Source organism: Aquarana catesbeiana, linkage group LG02 (assembly GCF_042186555.1).
Source record: "Aquarana catesbeiana isolate 2022-GZ linkage group LG02, ASM4218655v1, whole genome shotgun sequence".
Lineage (NCBI taxonomy): Eukaryota > Metazoa > Chordata > Amphibia > Anura > Ranidae > Aquarana > Aquarana catesbeiana.
Genome location: NC_133325.1, coordinates 225586758 through 225605656, shown reverse-complemented (window position 1 = coordinate 225605656; position 18899 = coordinate 225586758).

Sequence of the window (18899 nt, the reverse complement as noted above, 5' to 3'; positions counted from 1 at the left end):
CGGTGCGGCGGGTGGTACACCTCTACAGTGGGTCTCAGAGTTTAAGTACCTCGGGGTTCGGGTATCCAGGGATATTGCCCAATATTATAATCTAAATATGCTTCCTCTGCTCCGTCTCCTTAAAGAAAGGTGTTTTGCATGGTCTGAACTGCCACTTAATTTACTAGGACGTATAAACATCCTAAAAATGATGCTTCTACCCAAGTTCACCTATCTTTTTAGAAATAGCCCGATTTGGCTTCCAGCGTCCTTTTTTCGGGAAATAGACAAACAAATTATCTCATTTATATGGAATGGAGCTACTCCAAGATTGGCCAAATCCACCCTACAACTACCGACTCAGATGGGGGGACTTGCCCTCCCTAATTTCAAACTGTATTATTGGGCGGCGATGCTGGTGACGGCGTATTGGTGGTTTGAGGGGAAACGCTCTAACGCTGCGGTCTGTGTGGAGGCGGCACAGTTAGGGTCTATACAGGATCTGCAAAACCTGGTTTATAGGGGGGCAAAGGCATATGAGGAGCTTCCTGCTCCATCCACGGCAACACTTCAAGTATGGAGGATGGCTAGAAGGAGGTTTTCCCTTGTGGGGCGATGGGCGCCTGTCCAGCCTCTTTGGGGAAATCCTCGGTTGCCCCATTTCCGAACAATTCCTGATCCTCAGCTATGGGCGGAATTTGGAATCAAAACCCTAAGAGACATTATGCCCAATGGGGAATTGATGTCCTTTGCACTTATGTCAAGGACGTATGGATTCCCGGGATGGATGTTCTTCCGATACGCACAATTGCGCCACGCGACTAGGGCACAATTTCCTATCCCTCCTCTCCTACAACTAGACCCGTTGGAAGACCTGCTCTCTAGCAGTGACCTAACAAAACCTCTGTCGGCCATATATACCACGCTGCTGCCTAGGGAGGTACCCAAGATAGACAGGCTATGGAATACCTGGAAATCAGATATCCCCACTCTAGAAAGGGAGGACTGGGAAGCCTGTTTGGAGCAGGGTCCCAAACTGGTAATATCAGCCGGAGACAAATTGACACAAACAAAATTTCTACACAGGATTTACTTCACGCCGGCGAGATTATCTAAAATATACCCTGATAGGGATCCACATTGCCCTAGATGTCAAACTCAGATAGGCACATATATACACATGTTTTGGGACTGTCCTGCATTGTCAAAGTTCTGGCTAGGAGTATATGATCATTTAAATGTTAGAATGGATTTGTCTGTTCCAAAAACACCTGAGATAGCCCTATTGGGAATACACGAGGATGAGCACAGGTCACATCATAGTAAAATTCTAATTTCACTCCTCTTCTATTATGCTAAAAAGGAGATTCTTGCTGGATGGACCTCGACTAGCCCTCCGACTCTTTCCTCCTGGGAAAAGAGAGTAAACACTGCTCTACCCCTCTATAGGCTGACATATATCAGTAGAGGGTGCTCCTGGAAGTTCGACAAGGTCTGGCTGCCATGGATCGGTGGATAATGTTGTCTTTTGGTTTTCTCAGCTGGGTGACGGGTCATCGGGTTGTGGGTGGGGGGGATGGATTGCTCCGTGGTTAAGTTGCTATGAGGGCGCTCCCCTCTCTGGTGTCGTGGATGCCTCTCCTGACTCCTTATCTTTTGATGTATTGACAAGCCTGATAGGAATACCGAGCATGATCAATAATTCAATATTAAAGCGAGTTTATTTAGCTACATCGGATACAGCAGAATACATTTTTTTGTGAGTAAGAGATTACCTCTAGTCAAATGTATGATCCATTTCTCTATGTACTTGCCTACACATGTCTTGTTTTATTTCCTTTTTTTTTGTACTGCATTTTCTACTTTTCAATAAAGCACTCCTGATTGTTAAAAAAAAATAAAAATAAAAAAAACAATGTGCACAGATGTAGACTCATCATCAATCACGATGCCGCCGCACGGCCGAACCAAGAAAAGAAAAAAAAAGCTTTGCCCCTGATGAAGCCTAACTGCTGACTGCCTGCCAGTTCTTAAATAGGTAAGGGGCCTGGCAGAGTCACCCGGTGGCACCGCCCCCTTGTAACATCAATGACCTGTGCATGCTTGGTCGGTGGCATCATGTGGGGTGGTGCCCCCCCGTGACGTTCCATAAATTCTTATCTGGAATAGACGCTGTACTTGCTGAGGGGACAGGATTGGGCCTGGTGGATACTATACAACATTTACCTGGGGCAAGCTCAGATCACTATTTCATCTCTGCATCTTCATCTTGGATGATCACTTTCCAGGGAAGATGTGATTGGCTGGAATGGATTTTGCAGCCTTGGTTGTTTATTATTTTCCCCCCTGTAATAAGCCTGCAATCCAGAGGGGTATACAGCACTGGCGTATGAAGGCTAATAGGGCGGCACAGTGGTGTAGTGGGTAGCACTCTCGCTTAGCAGTAAAAAGGGGTCACTGGTTCGAATCCCACGACACTGCCTGCCTGGAGTTTGCATCTTCTCCCTGTGCCTGTGTGGGTTTCCTCTGGGTACTCTGGTTTCCTCCCACACTCCAAAGACATGGTAGGTTAATTGGCTTCTGTCTAAATTGACCCTAGTATACAGTATGAATGTAAGTTAGGGACCTTATATTGTAAGCTCCTTGAGGGTAGGGACTGATCTGAATGTACAATGTATATGTAAAGCGCTGTGTAAATTGTTGGCGTTATATAGGTACTTTAAATAATAATAATTGGTTAAAGGAAGAATATGTTAAGATTGCATGTATGCAAGCTAAACAAAATTACTGGGTGGAGAATAGTAATAGTGAATCTCAGTTACTTCAATAGGAGGCCTTTAAAGCTACAGTACTCTGAGGGGAGTGTTCATTAAAGATGATGGCTCAGCGCCGCCGTATTTTTTAAATATGGGGATAAGAATGGTAATTTATTGGCCTTTCTGGCACAGCCTCAATCTGTACCCATTCATATTGCTACTATTGGTTCAGGGGGTGGACATGGATGATTCGAATGATATATTACAGGTTTTTGCCAATTACTATAGGGACCTCTATGTGCCCAATGAAACTGTAAACAAGGCTGCCCTTTCCACTTGCCTGTCCACGATTGACCTTCCCGAACTGTTTGATGCTGATCGGGAGCTAGATAGCCTGCCCTCGGAGTGGTATGGGATGTATGGAGAATTCCTGGCCCTCTGATTACTCCAGATGTTCAACTCAGTGAGAAAGGAGGGATATATGCCACCATCTATGAGGGAAGTGTGGTCTTGTTACCTAAGAGTGGGAAGGATGTTAAGGAGTGCGATGAATGTTGATACGAAGATTCTTGCTAAAGTCTTGGCATGTAGGTTACAGTTGATTATCTTGAAACGTATAGATGCTGACCAAACCGGCTTCATGCCAATCAAATGTGCCCAGATGAATATTAGAAGGCTTTTTGTAACTTTACAATCGCTACATGACAACTCCGGTGCAAGGGTGGAGACCTCCTTGGACACCAAGAGGGCCTTCGACTCTGGAGAATGGCCCTATTTATTCTTCTTATTGGAGCGTTATGGGTTTGGGCCTAAGTTTTTGTTTTGGGTTTGGTTACTTTGTACAGATGCGGTGGCATGTATACAGTGTCAACAGCATTATTTCAGATCTCTTTTCTATATTTAAGAGGACTAGGCAGGGGTCTCCCCTATCACCCCTTTTGTTCGCTCTTGCCATTGAACCATTCACTGCGCAGTTACGGGAGGATGATTTGGTATCTGGACTTCATTTGGGTCAGCTTGAAGAATGTGTGTCACTGTATGCTGATGACATAGTATTTACAGGACCTGGGCCCTTCCCTGTCAGTGACCTTTGCTCTGGTTCAAAAGTTTGGAGATTTTCTGGGTTCTGTATTACCTGGTCCAAATCATCTATGTTTACTATGGATGATATCACAGGCATCCCTGAGGATTGTACCATTCCGCTATCTACGTCCTTTCGCTATCTAGGGGTACAGGTTCAATTACCAGTTTCTAGATTTCTGGATAATAATTTATACCCGGTAGTGACTGCATTTAGGGAGAAAGTGCCCGGGTGGCCAGCCTTACCACTTACTCTCACGGGGCACATACATTTATTTATAATAAATGTATTAAATAATTTTTCTCCCTAAATTTCTGTATATCTTTTCTAATTCATCCGTATATGCATAAGAGGGAATCTGTGTTTACATCATAAATTCCAGTTGTTTGAGGGTACCTTCTTTCACATAGTGTGGGAGTGTTCCAAAGTGAGGCCTCTCTGGTCCCAGTTAACAGAGTTTATAGGCAATATTTTTGCCTTCCCGCACATATGTAATCCCCTTTTAGACCTTTTGGGAGTTATTGAGGATGAGAAGTTGGATGTGGCTACAAAATTATTTCTCTGACTCCTCTTCTTCTATGTTTGTAAAATTATTGCTAGGAGATGGATTTATGGGGAAACTTTAACTTTGGAGATGTGTAAAAATTGGTTAATGCGGAGCTTCTGCTATACAGAATGATGTATGAGGCCAGTGGGTCCCCCAAAAAATTTAGGAAGGTGTTGTTCCACTGGATCAATTCTACAGAAACCCTGGCGGTTGAATCTGAGGTTTAGGTGAACAAGGATTGAAGGCACGGAGGGAATATGGAGCTATAGTTGGGCAGGAAGACTAGGGGTCCTACACACTCTAAGGGACCAATGTTGTTTTTCTTTGTGTCTGTTTTTTTGGGGTGGTCTCTGTTAAATAGGTTTTATTATGATGCTTTGTGTTGTGATGCATCTAAAACTTTTTATTGTTATCGTCGAGATTTGACACCTGCGAGCCCCATCGTGGAGCCAGCATCAAGCTGGCTCGCTCATCGGGAAAGCAAAAATGTGCTTTTCCTTTTCTGATGAGCTGTCACAGTCCCATCATGCCCCTGGACTGTGACGTCATAAGGGGCGGGGTCACTTGTTGACATCACCCAGTGACCACGCCCTATGCCTATATAAGTCTTTGCGCACCTCACACATGGCATTAGAGCGTTGTGTCAACATCGGAAGAAGAGAAGAGGGCACAAGACGACGGAGAAGACTGGGCCACCACTAGCAAAAGAGCGGCAAAAGAGCAGAAGGTAGCGGAGGAGCCTGGCAGAAGAACCGGAGAGTGGGAGAAGAACTGGAGACCTGGAGAAGAGGCCGGAGAGCAGGAGAAGAACCAGACACCGGGAGAAGAGGCCGTCGAGAGTGGAGAAGTAGGAAGAGACCCCCAAAGGCGGAAGAAAAGCCACGGAGCTGCTTAATAAATTACTTTAAAAACCTGTCTAGTGTGTTTTTTTATTGACACTTTTTTCCCCCAGGTGAATGGGTAGGGGTAACCCATACTCATTCACATAGGGTGGGGGCCAGGACCCGGGGGCCCCCTTATTAAAGGAGGCTCCCAGATTCTGATAAGCCCCCCCGCCCGCAGACCCCGACAACCAATGGCCAGGGTTGTCGGGAAGAAGCCCTTGTCCTCACCAACATGGGGACAAGGTGCTTTGGGGTGGGGGGCCGCAGGGTGCCCCCTTCCCCGAAGCACCCACCCCCATGTTGAGGGCATGTGGCCTGGTGCGGTTCAGGAGGGGGGGCGCTCACTTGTCCCCACCCCCTTCCTGACCTGCCGGGCTGCGTGCTCGAAAAAGGGTCTGGTATAGATTTTGGGGGACCCCTACGCCATTTTTTCGGCATAGGGGGTTCCCCTTAAAATGCATACCAGACCTAAGGGCCTGATATGCTCAGGGAGGGGAATTCCCTCTTGGGCTTGCTGCGATAGGAAAATTTGTTTTTCCTATTGCAGCCAGTGCAAGATGTACAGTACCCTGTCGCCGAGAACCAGCGCAATGGGGTCGCGCTGGAAACACATTCTCGCGGACAGGTACTGTACCAGACTTCATGAAGCATCCCACAACTTGTCACCAAATGTAATGGAACCAATTTGTCTCCCCGCTTGGGTGCTTCCTTTTGCCAAACAGTGCCTCCTGTCCTCCAAACTATTCCGAGCAGACCAAGAGCTATCACCAGCCCTTTTTACCTCAAAAATCGTATACAGACAGGATGTTGGGATGGAACCAATGGAATGACTGTTTATTGTAACTCAGACACATACTTTATACCCTACAGCAGGACATTCCCATCTTGAGCATAATAGCATGACAATGCAAACTTCAAACACCAATCCATTTAATAGATGGGGGTAACAAATCTTGTATAGCCAACTGGTTCATTGGTCCAATTAAACAGAAAAGTCCAGGGTTCATAAGAGATGTTGAAACCTATATTTATATTTATTAGATGGGTACCCTTTGCCAGTATGGACGTGTGACTGGACAATCCCTCCATACATGGGCTTGAGTAGCTGAATGTCCACATTCTCTCCAACATAGGGATGAATAGGTAGAAAATAGTGTCTAGTGAACGGTTTGGCCCCAGCATGAGTTCAGGCCAAACATTGGTTGTGCGCCCTGTTTGGGGAACACCCAAATTTGCAGGGTGTTCACCCCGCTGAATGCCCTGCAATGCACTGCAAGCTGCACTGTGCATTCTTCACCCTGGTTGGGTAAAGCTTTGCCCAATCAGGGTGCAGAAAAAGCTTGTTGTTTTGTTGTTAAGGTGCGGGGCCGGGATAAGCCAGCTGCAGCGTCCTTAAAAGCAACGAGTCATCAGCTGTCATGGGCTTCCCCACTAACAGCTGAATGAAATAGGAAAGGAAAAATACCGGTAAAAATAGTAAGAAAAAAATGACGTGGGAGTCCCCCCAAATCAGGTCTGGTATGGATTTTAAGGGAACCCAATGTCAAAATTAAAAAAAATTAAAAAAAACAAAGGGAGTGGGATCCCCCCAAAATTCATACAAGACCCAAGCACACAGCCTGACAGGTCAGGAAAGAGGGACAAGCTAGCGCCTCCCCGCTTCCCCCTCCTGAACTATACCAGGCCACATGCCCACAACATGGAACAGATCCTCCCCATGTGAATGAGTATAGGGTACATTGTACACCCACCCATTCATCAAAAAGTGTCAAAATAAATAAAAACAGTAGACAGGTTTTTGACAATTCCTTTATTAAAAATAGAAAAAACAGTGTCCCCCGATTTAGATCCATTGTCAGTCATGATACCACTGCACTGCTGGAACCAAAAACATTAAAAAACAATGCTGCACCCACCTTGAAGGCAAACCACCGAATGGCTGGCTTGCTGTTTGACAGTTCTTATATAGGTAAGGGCGGGGCCACCGGTGACGTCACCTGGTGCAACCATCCCCTTGTGACATCATGGATCATGGCATTGTGATTGGCGATGGCTCTACATCGGGGAACACTGTTTTTTTATTTTTTAATAAAGGAATTGTTAAAAACTGTCTCTGTGTTTTTACTTTTTGACGCTTTTTTGGTGATTGGGTAGGGGTACTATGTACCACATACTCATTCACATGGGGGGCGGGATCTAGATTCCGATAAGCCCTCTGCCCACAGACCCCCGGACCCCCACAACCGCAGTCCAGGGTTGTGGGGAAGAGACTCTTGTCCCCATCATCATGGTATGGTTTGGGGGTGCTCGCTCATTCCCCTTTCCTGGCCTGCCAGGCTGTGTGCTCTGATAAGGGTCTGGTATGGATTGCGGGGTGGACCCCACGCCGTTTATAACATTTTTCTATAGCCGGCAATGGTATTGTTTTGCCAGCAATTTAAATGTCATTTCATGCATTTTTTTTTCTTTCAAAATTTTTTTTTGCTGCAGTATGTTTTACATATTCTACAGATGTGACACTTTACAGACAGACTAAGGGGGCTCCCCAGGCACTATATGTAAAGGCATTTTTCATTTGTATTGTTGCGTTTTAAGCATCATTAAATTCACTGCTCCTGTAAAAAAACAATCTTTTAAAAAAATGTTTTGCATTGATACATGTTCCACAGGACAGTACCCGGAACCCCATACAGTTTTATGGTCAATTACTTGCATATAAGCCTTCAAAATGGGCATCCTGGACAAGAAGTGATGCAAGAGACTGGCAAGTTACTGGCGAATACGGACATACCCGCGAGTGTATGTAAAGTGCCTCGCAAGTACTGTATAGACATTTTGCAGCCACAGTAGAAGGAGCTAAAGCTTCGAGAGCATAGCCGGCCCTGTTCCAGTGTGCCCCTGACACCCCTACTACAGCCTCTGACACCCCCACTACACCCTAGAAGTGAAAAAATGTATTGCTTCACTTTAAGTACATTTTCATTTTACATACATGCTCTGGTCCCATTGTGTACCTAAAAGTAGGGTATGCCTGTACAAAGGATTTTTTTACATGTAAGAGTTGCTATTTTAATAAAATGTATGCTTTTAAAGTACTATACCATGGGGGAATACTTTCTTTTACCCTAACATGAGAATTGAGCATGGGAGCAGGAGTCTTAAAGGGACCATCACCAAGGGATCACCTAGATACATTGGAACAAGCCAAGATTGATTTAACAGCACTCCAACACTACAACCATAGGGCTTATATTTTTGCCTTTTAAGGTGAGAGTTCTAGGAGCATAGAGGTGACACGAGGAGGTGAAAGCACTGTATATGTTTATAAATTGTATATATAATTTTTTTTTACTTTACTGACAGATTTCTATAGCACTTACTTTTGTGATACACCTCAAGAGCCTGCGCCACACCAATGTTCACATTATGTTATTATTTATGCTATAAAGGCTGAAAAAAAGCCTTTGTTATGTCCAATATGACATTCCAGGCACACTCTTGCAAGTAAATGTTATACCTGCCCTTTACACAATGCAATCCCCAAGCTCAGAAAATTGAACTGCTCATTAAAGTAGCCCATAGATGACTCGATTTCCTTTCCTTCCACCATGGGTGGAAGAAGCACAGAACACAATAGCTCTGCAGGAGGCATTCCCCCGTCAACAATGACTGTGTTAATGGGGGAATGCCTCCCACAGTGCTATTGTGTTCTGCCAGTGAGGGGTATGGGGAGCCTTCCCCATCAGCAGAGCACAATGATTACTGCTAACAGCTATAGCTGCTGGCAGTAATGGAATGTAACAACCACGACAGGCTGGTTGTACCCAAGTTGATTGATGGATAAACTTCAGTACAACCAACCTGCCCATACATTGATTTAATCTCGGCCCCTTTTCGATCCATGTATGGCTGGCTGTACAGAAAATTGTGGTTTTTCACAAACTCCAATCCTGTTACTTAGTAGACATGTGCACACTGAAATATTTTGTTTTGGAATTTCGATTTCGTCCGAAAAATAAATTGATTTAGTTACTCCCAAAATTTGTTTTCATTTATTATGTTTTTCATTAAAAATTGCATTCATCCGAAAATCCAAATTAATTAAGGTCGAATCTGTCATTGAAGGCTTATGGTATCTGTCGAATGTTCAAAGAAGATTTGACAGAGCAGCTAAACTGTACAACGCCGCAATCGTATATTTCCACCTACAAGTTAGCTGTAGTAGAATTCTAATGTTGTATGACTAGTAATAATTATATTTATTAATTATTTTACTAGTCAACCAACATTAGAATTTTTCTATAGCCTATGGGCGGATGCATTTGACTGGAAATGTACAATTGCAGCGTCGTACAGTTTAGCTGCTCCGTCAAATCTTCTTAGAACTTTTGACAATCACCATAAGCCAAAGATTCAACGTTTGTATGTTTTTCGTTGCTTTGTCGAATCTTCGTTGTTCATGTTGAATGGTCTACTCTACCCAAACAGTCAGCCAACTTTCACATTCTCTTCTCAATCTCCAAATGCAATGGCGGGCGGCATCCGACGTTGTGTCAGATATTGATATGGCATTATAATATAGAATCTATAATAATAAATCCCCCCCCACAACACGGGCAGCCTCTGAGGCTATCACAACACTAGCAACACTAGTATCACTATCAAGTTCACAACACTAACACAATTGCAGCAGATTATTATGAAAAAGTTAAGTTGAACTGTAGCTTGCTTCACTATTGTTCTGCTGCTGTGCTTATGCTTAATTGCTTAATTGCTAAATAATTCAGGTTTTCTGACAAATGGACCAGTTAAGATTGACTGTCTTCTGAAATTATTCAGTGTGTTTGTCTCTCTCTGCTAGCAAACCATAAGTTAAAGTAAGTTGGCTGTACGTGTGTACTTAGTTCTAGCTATTTTACTGCCCCTCCTTTTTGGTTACAATCGGCCAATAACATTCATCATCATCATTATTTTTATTTTACTTCCCCCACCCAATTCCAAATCTTCTCTCTATGTCGAATCTTTTCTCTCTATGTCGAATCTTTTCTCTCTATGTCGAATCTTTTCTCTCTATGTAGAATAATCTTGGACTAATAGAGTTAAGGTTAGGCACATTCGACCAGAGGTTCGATAGACACAGATTGGTATTGTCAGCGTCATGTCGAATCTCCATCTATATTGAACTGTTGTCGCAACGAAAATGAAAATAAAGCATTTGTTTATGTTGGATCTTTCGTTTTTCGTATTCTGCGCTTTCATTATCGTTTGTTAAAACGATAACGAAAATACCTGCAATTCGGACGAACATGTATTCGGACGAAAACGAATGCACATGTCTATTACTCAGTCCTTTGTGCTACACCGACCAGACCAAGGCCTGCAATATAGAAAAAGTAGTTGCTGACCTCCCAAACCCATTTTTTTCACATTTTTTACATGTGTGGGAAATTATGGAACAGGATATTGTGCCTGCAGAAGTTCTGTTTGCCATTAAATAAGCTAAAGCTTCCAGAACTCCTGTTCCAGATTATTTTACAACTTCTTTTTAATAAATTTGCTTTGTTGGCTGGTACCACATAAATATTTTGATACATTTCAACTAGGAACATTTCTAGATACTAGAAGCTCTAAAAGAGCCCACATCTGCAAGATCCCCAAACAGGGATTTAGGTAAAAATCCAATTTAAAGACCTATTTCCTTGTCCCACCCACAATAATTTTACAGCAGGCGGACAGCACAGCGAACAAAGTAATCGTGGTTCCCAATATGCATGTGATCACAATGTAAACACAACTGTTATGAAGGAGTTGTATTGTGATGTTTTGGTGACACTGAACTACTCTGATGACAGGGATGTAAAAAAAAATGTTAAAGAAATCTTTTTTTTAACAATGAATTAAAAAAGTATTTTTTTTTAATTTATCTAAGTGTCACTAGTTAGTATCCCTGATCACCGCCACACTAGCCATTTGATTATGCTGTACTGCACAGGTGACAGTATGTAAAAAAAAAGTGAAAAAATGTATTTGTTTCTTTATTTTCCAAAAAATACTGAGAAAAAATCTAAAACTTCAAAAAAAAGTCATGCCTTTTACTAAATACCTCAAAATGTATACTTTCCAAAAAGGGGTCAATTGGAGTACATTTGTACTGTCCTGGCATTTAGGGCCCCAAGAAATGAGATGGGCCATCTGTACATCAGGATTAATCAATTATCAAATATATATATATATATATATATATATATATATATATATATATATATATAGACCATAGTTTCTAGACGCTATAACGCTTACATAAAACATAAACCAATTAATATACACTTATTTTGATTTTTTTTTACCAAAGGCATTTAGCAGAATAATTTTTGGTCTAAATTTATGAAGACATTTGGTTTTATTGGATACGTTTTATAACAGAAAGTAGAAAATATTATTTTTTTCAAAATGTTTGTTTTTTTCCCTGTATATACAAAAAATAAAAAAAAGTTGTGATCAAATACAACCGAAGATAACCGAAAGAAAGCTCTATTTGTGTGAAAAAAATTTGACACAAATTTTGCTAAAAATTTCATTTGGGTACAGTGTTGCATGACTGAGCAATTGCCAGGTAAAATAGCCAAGTGCTAAATAGCAGAAAATGGCTTGGTCATAAAGGGGGACAAAACCTTCCGGAGGTCAAGTGGTTATCAACTGTGATATGAAATTACTAACTAAAATCTTGACATTCACAGATCTTTGGAACAATACATGCACATAGACCAAGGTCAGAAGAGGAATGGATCTTATTTCTTTATTGTGATAGAACTGGAAAGGTAAAGGTGATAGGAATGGAATGCTACTCTTTAAAGATACATAAAGCATTTGATATGTTGTCCTCGTTTATCTACTCCACATCCTAAACAGATAGAAATTCTAACCCTATTTTTTCAACCTTATATTTCATCCCACAGAAATCAATATGGTAAAAGGATACAGATAATATCCTATCCATATCCACATGGGCAGCAGACGGATGTGGCATTTGTTGCCCTTTGTATTTATCATACTCTATTGAAATACTAGCCATAGCCATTCATGCAAATACTCAAGGAGTTCTGAGTGGAGACGTGCACCAAAAATTGAGCCCTCTTTGCAGTTGACCTGCTATTATTTATTATTTCTGAATAGGTTTGTAAATATTTTGGATTTGTGGTCTACTATCTCCTTTCTTGGACAGGAAGAAGCACCATGATAAAAATGACTATACTACCAAGAGTATTGTATTACTGTTGCACTGAGACAGCATTTTAAGACTCAGCCTATTTAGACCCCATCCCCCACAATGCAAAGGTATACACTTTCCTTTTCCTTATTTTGTAAATATCAATGCCAGATATGAGCTATTCACCTTTTAAACAAGTCACCAATCCATAGCCAATAAATAAAAAGTCTAAACTCACCATTGGATACTGTTTTCTTGCTTGTCATACAGCAGAAAGAAATTAAGCCAAACTGTCAATCAGAGCCCATGTGTTAAAGACACTTGGCCAGACTTGCTGTTTGGAAGCTGAAAAGTGGGAACCTTGAGTGGAGAGTTTGAACAAGTTTTGCTTTTGACTGCTGGTGATGGCTGTGTTGCATTATAGGTTCTTTTTGGGATTTATTCCTTGCAGCTTTTTTAACACCTTTTCTGTCACTTTTTAAACAGCCTTTTTTTCTTTCCTTCCTTCAGCCTACTAATTAAGGGGAGTGGTTAATTGGTCACAGGTGCTTGAGGCCTATATAACTTTCTGTAGAGCACATCTGAATTTGCCAAACTTACTGGTTGGAAGCTAAACAGTGGGAACGTTGAGTGGAGAGTGTGAACAAGTTTTGCTTTTGACTGCTGGTGATTGCTGTGTTGCATTTTTAGGTTCTTTTTGGGTTTTTTTCTTGCAGCTTTTTATACACATTTTCTGTCACTTTTTAAACAGCCTTTTTTTTCTTTCCTTACTTTAACCTACTAATTAAGGGGAGTGGTTAATTGGTAACAGGTGCTTGAGGCCTATATAACTTTCTGTAGAACTCATTTTGAGCCTGCTCATCTTTGAGCTTGCCACCTTTTTGCTTGCTGGAACTTAGACCAAGTGTAACTGGTGGTGAGTTAAAAACCAGAGTGGAAAACAGGAGGTTATAGCAGGAGTCATTAAACCTGTAAGTAGCATCTGAAATGTCCTGTTAGTAATAGTATGATTGAAACCGTAGGGGTGACCGTAGACACTGACAAGCCCTGCAAGTGTCAGATTGCATGGGAGATTGAGCAGAGCAGTCATAACCTGTTAACATACTGTAAAACAAAAGACTGACTGTCTCTAGCGGGGATGCTGTGTATTGTGGAGTAATTGTTTTTGTTGGGTATTGTGAGTACCTGTGTATTGTGAGTACCTGTGTAGTGTGAGTGTGTACCTGTGTATTGTGCGAGTGCATGTGGACAGTGAGTACACGAGTGCTGTCTGAGTAGTGTGTGTGGATCATTAGTACCTGTGTATTGTGTATGTGTTTTATGTGTACCTGTGTAGTGTTCCTGTGTATTTTGAGTGCACATGGGCAGTGAGTATACGAGTGCTGCGAGTGCACGTGGTCTGTGAGTGCATGTGGTCTGTGAGTGCATGTTGTCTGTGAGTGACTGAAAAAATAGCTTTGGCTTTAGATATACTTGAAAGGATTTAAAAATGCATATACTTACAGTTTATTATTTCATAATGGCTGAATGAGCTTACTTTTTGGCGTTTTTAACTTTTTTCCACCTGGTGATTCAACCACACACTTCCTGTCTTAATTGGACTACTCTCTTTCCTCCACTGTATGAATGGAGGGGCAATGTAGCCACCTTTGGACAGCAGCATTGTCACCCTAGGAAGAGAGTAGTTTTGAAGGGATTAGTAGATTTAGATTTACATAAGTAACTAACATAATAAAGCCTAACTCCAGTTAACCTTTTAAGCTGTTAATGAAACATTTTTTTTCTTTTAGGATAAGGGTTTAAACTATTTAAGTAAAAGTAGACCTTTGTAAGCACACTACCAGGTAATATGACATTGGTAATATGAAGTCAAACTGTGTCATATTTGTAAAACTTTTTTACCCATAATTCAACTTTAAAGTTAAATAGATCTAATTGACTAGATGGGGGGGGGGGATGAGCATAAGCACTGATGCATGATTGCTGGGGATATTTATCTCAGTGATGGACAAAATGATTGATAAATTGCTTCTTACTATAGAAGAAAGGAGATTTGTGGGACTTTAAATGAGGCAGGGACCTAGTCATGCCTCATCCCTATTTATATGAGAGAAAAACTACTTACTATAACTGAACGCATTGGTCTCCTTCCCAGGACCTGATCGACACCTGCCATGGGGTGTTCCAAAGCCCCCAAAAAAAGGAACAAGCCTGGTAGAAGAACCATCCAAGAGATTCTAGACGAGCGGGCAAGTTGCCACCTGCAACTATAGCACACATGCTCCCACTGCAAATTAGATGAACTTTTTGAAGAACACCCTGAATGCTTGAAAACTGAACAAATATTTTGGGGTTCACCCAATATTATATTGCAATTTGAATGTACTGTATGCTGCAGAAAGCCCTGGATAGAATGTCTAAAAAAACTTTTGAGAGCAGTTAACCAGAAAAATAATTGAGGTCAGTAAGTACATTGGCTCTTGAATCTCAATACAATGAACTCATTACAATCCTATAAAACAACGTGAGGAGAACATTGAGGCTGGGTTCACACTAGTGAGAATTGGATGCGGGATTCCCCGCATTGAATTCACATGACAGGAGAGTGTGACCAGCTCTCAATAGAGCCGGTTCACACATCTCCGGGGCAGGCGCAGAGCGAACTGCACAGGGGTCCTATGTGTCTTTGGCTCCGTTTCAGGTCCAAATTCAGGCAACAATATGGGCCTGATTTATCCCTGAAATGGAGAACAGGGATGCACCGGACCCCTGCTGTGAGCCACTCTGCATAGCAGCGTGAACCCAGCCTCAGGGTTTTAAAAAAGATGTATGCACTCTGCGCTCCCATCTTGAACATCAAGAAAATCTTGAAATACACTCAGGTCTAAGACTAAGAGGCCTTCCCTGGTCTATACCAAACCTGCAATGAACTGTTAATGCTTTATTTCAAGAACCTGCTTTTGAAATTTCTATCAAAAGATTGGAGGGTCCTCCAAGGGACATTATAGTACACCCCCACTATTACAGAACAAACAAATGACTTCTGCAGGCAGCACAAGAAGCAGATCCCCCAATTTATACCATAAATTTGCAGACCTTTCACAATTGACAATATCCAAGGGAAGATCCCTGAAAATCTATCAATAATACAATTTTAAAAAGCCCATTATTGTTTTACCTTTAAATTACTTTTTACCTACTATGGAAGATCCTAAATAATACTGAAGGCTACTTTTCCTTTGACAGCCTACAACTTTTTTTTGTTAACTTCTTTCGAACTCACACGCCAAAAAAAAACCAAGCATCTCCAATGCAGAACACAACCCAACTGTACAGACCCCCTGTGTTTTCCATAATATTCAGACGCTGAGGGCTGACTATACCCCATGTGTGAGAGTTTCCAAAAAATGATAGGTGGCATTGGTTAGCACTGATAGGCAGCACTGATTGGCACTGACAGGTGGCACTGATTGGCAGCACTGATTGGCATTTATAGGTAGCACTGATGGGCACTGATTTGCACTGATAGGAGAATATGTGTTCCACCATGTGAGAAAAATGCACACTCACCACAAAAAATGACTCCATAATATGAGAAGGTCAATTAGCGCTTTATCAAACAGCAATGGGTGTTGCAAAGCGCAGATCCTGCGTGATCCCTAGCAGTTCTGGAGATTCACTGTTATCTCATATTATCTTCTTCTATAGGCCATTTTACCAGAGCCTTTTATAACCCAACCTATCTCCTGATTGGTGGACTGGTATGGAATTCTAAATATGTGTCCCCTGATGAAGTCACGAGGTACGTGACGTCATGCGTAGGGACAGGACAGGCACATCCCACTGATAGACGCGCACGAGCTCACTGCTCATTAGTGATATGCGAGATTTGCTGTATTTTATGTGAGTACCCTTGTTTAAATAAACTTCGGCTTTTGCTATTCAAAATACTACACAATATGGCACCCCCTTTTTTTCATTTATGGCTACTGCACCCCTGGAGAGACTTGGAAGTTTGGAGAACAAGAGTCGGGTCCAGGTTTATGAGAAGGAGCCAGTATCAGCCTTGCTGCTTACGCTGTTACCTCAGTAGCATGAGGTAAGTGGCCACTACCTATTAGTGCAGGATTCTTGCCACGAAGAGGAGTCACTGTGTTGTTTTCCTGGTTCACACACTTCACGGCCTGCATCTACCCTACTATATGCTCTGTGGAGAATTATCTTGCTTAATGTGAAGTCACTGGATGTTTTATTAGCACAATACGGACTAAAACCTCTGTCACCTGTTTTATTTCACTAGGCACTTATTATTATCTATTTATGTAGATATAGTTTTTTTCATTGAAGATTTGTCATTTGGACATGCTGGTATTACAGTGTGCCCCTATGAGTGCATGACACACACTATCGCATTACTTTGCACTGATTTGCGTTGCACTTCTTTCACCAGTTGAATTTACTGTGCACTATTATTTATTTATCAATGTATGACTATTTATTTATGTACTAATATATAAGTTTATATTGTGTCCCTAGAAGGGCATTATACTCCTAGTATTGCATTCGTTTGCACTGAACTGCTCGGCAATGTGTCACTTTTTTGAATATTATACGCACCATTTTATGTATTAGCAGGTCAATTTATTGGAATTTTATTATTTATGTATTGTTTTTGCACTTGGCACTTTATTCATGCTCACCAGTCTGATATTGTGATACATAGTCAGTTCATGCAGTTTCCCATGAGGGATCTTTATGCATACTGCTACCTTTAGCAGCAGTGTCAGTTTATTATTGCATTAGCGCAGCACCATACCTTTTATTCAGTTTAAATTTAGGTTTAGTTTTTTTAATTCCATAAAACCTAAGAACGATGGGATCCCTATTATGTATCAATCTAAAATAGGACAATTTTCTGGTAGCCCTCCCTACTCATTGTAGTCCACAAGGACATGTGAGGAAGTAACAAATGTAGTGCCCTATGTAGTGAATTTATCTATTTTATATTTCCTACCTGTAGGCAAAGTACAACTCATCAGTTTTTCTATTTTTATCCTGTGTAGTTTTGCAGAACATGCAACTCCTACATCTGTAAAACCCTACTTTGTAAAGGAAAGTGACTGTTTTTTGGTGGATCCAGTACTGGATCCGTAACATATTTCTTAAACCCCTTTGAGTATGAATCTCAGCTTTTTGGTGCCAAAATGTGTGGCACTGCAAAATGCAAGTGGGTCCTATTTTTAATTCTTATATGCGTTCATTTTATGAATAAATACTGCACAAAGAGGATTTTTTTTGGTACTTGTTATTTATGACCTATGGAAGAAGAATATATGGGATACCAGTGAATCGTCAGGACCACTGGGGCAGACCTGGGCTTTGCAGCACCCATCGCATTCCAATAAAGCAATAACTGACATTCTTTTATTAAGGGGTAATTTTCTTTTTTTTTTTACCAAAAGATTTATTTGACAAATGCATACACAATGCAATGATAGTGATTAACCTAATAATGTAGCGGATAATGAAGACAACAAAAACATCAACTACATTTTCGTTTTGTAGCGTACGGATCATCTAAAAAGAATCATAAGAGGAACAGATATCTAGTGATGCGTTTTCTACAACCATTGAGATAAGTAATTAATTATCATACCAAGCTTTTGGAGCCAGACCTATAATGGGGTCATGATAACAGTAGGTGAAACAAAAAGAATATATGTGAGGGATATCCTCTTTTAATTAAGGACAACTGGTTGGGAAAATTGGTATGTGGGTGTTGTTGCCTGGTCTAATAAAAGCCTATTTGGAAGTAGGTATGTTTATACACTATCTGAGGTGTACACATCAGTTGGAACTATCTAAACATAGGATTCTGTTGGTGTTACAAAGAAGGAAAGAACGAGAGGAGCCCATAAGTTATATGGGAGGAGACAAAAGGAGAAGGAATAGAATAAAGGTAAGTATGGGGGGGGGGTATGGAGGAGAAGGAAGGGAAAATGATCACAAATGAAATTGGGAAGGGAATGCAGAGAGTGGCCAAATAGGGGATAAAGGGAAGGAGGAGAGCGAAGGGCAATAGGGATTCTGGCCTTTTCTCTCGCTGTCTGACTGGAGGTAAGTGGATAGAGTTAATTAAGGGGTAATTTTCTTGTGGTGAGTGTGCATTTTTCTCACACATGGAGGAACACATATGTTCCTATACAAATAGGAAGGACGAGGAAAACAACAAGGGTATGATTCATTTTTATGGTGTTGGTATACACAATATTCAGAATTTGGAATTATGTTTATTGATTTCATCACTATATAGTGTCGTGAGCACTTTTGATTGTATTTTAGTTTGAATTTGTGTAGGGCACTAGTGTGTTCCTTGTGTACTCCAACTGTGTCTAGTATTTCTGCTCCATGTATTCCTGTGTAAAATTGGGTGAACAGTTTGCCT